Source organism: Ambystoma mexicanum, chromosome 4p, assembly GCF_040938575.1.
Source record: "Ambystoma mexicanum isolate Mex_15411 chromosome 4p, UKY_AmexF1_1, whole genome shotgun sequence".
NCBI lineage: Eukaryota > Metazoa > Chordata > Amphibia > Caudata > Ambystomatidae > Ambystoma > Ambystoma mexicanum.
Window position 1 is genome coordinate 593378364 of NC_090927.1, and position 3460 is coordinate 593381823.

The 3460-nt window shown below is 53.6% G+C and overlaps 1 non-coding gene across 1 annotated transcript; it reads right to left on the reverse strand.

The window, feature by feature from the left end:
- Window positions 1–257: 257 nt before the first annotated feature.
- On the reverse strand, window positions 258–409 carry LOC138459961 (5.8S ribosomal RNA). The gene has a single exon (XR_011262739.1). It is a non-coding gene; the product is annotated as a 5.8S ribosomal RNA (ribosomal RNA).
- Window positions 410–3460: the final 3051 nt, after the last annotated feature.

Below are 3460 nucleotides of genomic sequence, written 5' to 3' on the forward strand. Positions count from 1 at the left end.
TGGCAGCCGTGGGACACCACAGACAGCCACACACGGCACGGCCCAGTGCCCAGGGGCATGGGCGGAGGCGCGCCAGGCTTTTTCAAGGCCTGCTGCCGCCTCCCACCGCCTGCTGCCGGGGCCCGCACAGCCAGGTCCAGATGGATCCTGCGCCGGTGCTGATCGGTGTCTGACCTTAGGGGGACGAAGGGAACAGGGTCCCTGCGACAGCCCCAGCCGTGCCCCTGGGAGGGAACCCCGGGGCGATTGACGTTCAGCAACCCTCAGACAGGCGTAGCCCCGGGAGGAACCCGGGCCACATGGTGTGTTCGAAGTGTCGATGATCAATGTGTCCTGCAATTCACCTAATTCTCGCAGCTAGCTGCGTTCTTCATCGATGCGCGAGCCGAGTGATCCACCGCCAAGAGTCACAGGCAACTTTTTGTTTTGTTCCAGACGTCGGCCTGAACCTGCCGGTGCAGGAGAGGCCGGGGGGAGGCAGCGAGGCCCGTCCCGCCCGCCGCTGATGAGACACAGCCCGGAGCCCCGTCTAGCTGCCCCACTTGGGAGTCGGCCGAGACCATCAGGGTTTTATGAGAAAACAAAAAGAAAACATCCAGGCGCTCGGCCCGGGAAGCCTGCATGGCGGCAGGGCTTCCCCCGGCGATGGAGGCAGGCTGCTCTGCCGCCGGCCCACCCGGCCCGATTCCCACTCTCGGCCTACCCCCGGCCCCAACCCCCTCCGCCGCGGGGAGCCGGACGGAGAGGTGGGCCAGAGTCGGCACGGGCAGGGGGGTCAGGTGCGACCGCTAGAGTCTTCAAACCGCAGCCCGGCCGCACAGGGCCGAGCTCCAGGTACCTGGTCGAGAGGGAAGGACGCCTGCTGTGCCGGCGGGCCTGGCCATCGCTCGCCCATGCGATGTGGGTGGGCAGAACCTCAACGCCCGCCTGTCGAGTACGCCTGGCTGTGCCATGGCTCAGGGCTCACCCGGCGTGCCAGGCCCCTGTCTGCCCTGGGGAGGCGTCCCTCGAGAACGGCCGGGCTTCCCTCGGCTCCTGGCTGCTCCCACTCGGGGGCTTCCCTGCCGACCGGGGTACGCCCGCTCCGACGCCCAGCCCGCTGGCAGGTCGGGGTGCAGGAGCGCGCCCCAGCCCGGTGCAGCGGCTCAGGGGCCGGCTCGGTGAGGAGAGATGACGGGGGGCCTGCTGGGTGTGGGCCTTCCTCTCCCTCCGGTTGGCTGGGGATGTCCCCCGTGGGTTAACCCAACTCCGCCGGGGCGTCCCCATCCGTCTGCTGGGTCACGGACCCCCCTCCGCCAAGGTCTGACTAGACCAGTAAGTCCCCATTGCACCAAACCAGACACAGTACCGTTATTGGTGGCAGTCATGGCGCAAATAGTGCCATGACTAACACCAACCTCGGAATGAGGCCCCATGTTTTTGAATCTTTCTGTATTTTAAATGCTATTAAATGATGAACCTCTGATATCTTTAATGTTCTCTCTCCTCACCTAAGACAGGAGTTTGTTCTTTTCACATGTTCTGTAACTACTGTATGAACATTCAGGCTCAAGGCGGCCTTGATTTCCTGGTCTTAGGCCAACCAAGCCTTTCTTTGATTCACCTTCATGGTTAAGTTTTCAATTTCTAACTGATTCACTGAAAAAGCCTTTCTGCTTCCTGGGTCCACCTGTGCTAAAGTATGTTGTGGAATCGTCCATAGTCCATACATTCCTATACATATACGTTGGGGCATTGCGGCAATCTATTTACTACATAGCCAACCTTTATGAATACTTTGTCTACTTGCATTACTGCTTCTGTACAATTGTAAAATTACCTAATATCTTCTTCATTACTTCTGTAGCATGAGCGCCTTCATCTCAAGCCTCAAATGTTGCTCATCTTTAACACCTCCTCTTTACAGCCTATAGGATATCTATGTTCTCTCATCTCTGCATCTCTTCTGGGTGCGTCAGCTCTGCTCTTTATGACATCACAAGTCTTCCCTTTTGCTCAGTTTCCACACTTCCTCCAGGATTTCATTCAAACGGCCATCTTATTGTTGTGAATGCATGTATGGCTTTCTCAATGGGAATCTTACTTCCAAGAATGTCCTTGGTATACGTATTTTCACTGGTACTGCATGTGCCTCACACTCTGGCTCCCAACATATAGGCAACATGGGGGAGTAGCTTTTGGTTGGGGGTACTTGACTCCACCTCTACAGCAGTCAAAAAAGCCCCTTTATTGAAGTTGATTTCAGTTTCAAATCATTGGCGGTCATTCCGAGTTTGGAGGCAGCCATGGTGCTATTAGCACCATGGCTGCCTCCAAACCCAGGTCCGGCTCTCTGAATGGGGACTTACCGTATCATTCCAACCTTGGAGGACCCGGTAAGTCTCCATTCAGAAAACCATTCCCCATTCCCATTCGAGTCCCCATAGGGATCAATGGTAATGGGGAAGGAGCAAATAACGGGCCTGCTAATTGCGGGCCCATTATTTGCTCCCTGGTCCCTTAACGGGTCCCGCTAAGAACGGCTGGTTAGTCCAGCCATCCCTGGAGGGACCCGCTAAAGGACCTTGGTATGTGGCGGTAGGGGGTTAACTACACCGGCATCCTTACCGGTGCCGTTATCCCCCTACCGCCATACTCGAAATGAGGCTTATTGTGTTTAATATGATAAGGTAAAGAAGGAGGCCAATGAGCTTCAATAATAGCTTTCAGGTACAACATTTACAACAACAGAAATAACACATGGGAGCAGGAAGTGTTGGTGACAATGGAAGACTGGAGACCCTCTACTCGTAAGAGGGTGTGGATGGGCCATAGGTAGGGGCATAGGTTGTTGAGGTTGTTCCCATGTCAAATTGGGACATTTAATTGGATGTGTTACTAGTATTACAGCTTGTAACTATTAAAAATATGAGAAGCATTGGAAACATGAGTGGCTGAAATGGCCACAAACCCAACCAGACGGGGCAACGCCATAGTTCCTTCCAGCTCCTTTTTCCAAGTGAAGCAATCAGAGTGATTTTGAAGATGCATCAGAATATTGGTCAGGACTACAGGCATTGGTGCAGGTAGATCCTGGAGACTCCTGCATCAACTGCATTATCAACGCGAGAATGTACAGTGTTTATAAGACACGGGCTGAATCGCTTTTGAATGAAAGCAAAGGACTTTAAAGGAGCCTGGTTATCGTTTTGAAATGGAGTTGGTGGTCGGCATCTCCAGCAGCCCATTATGTCACCTGATGACCAAAGCACTTTCAGTTTCTATCGGCCTCATCACACTTTTCTGTTGAGCAACCTATCCCCAGTACATCGATTAGAGATCGTTTTACTGTGTGAAGTGAGATATACTTTCTATTGTACACCGGCTAGATCCTGACAGTGATGTAAAAGCTTCCATGCAAGAAGAATAAGAAAAGGATGAACGTATTGAATTATACAGGGAGGCAAGGATTTAAATGAAA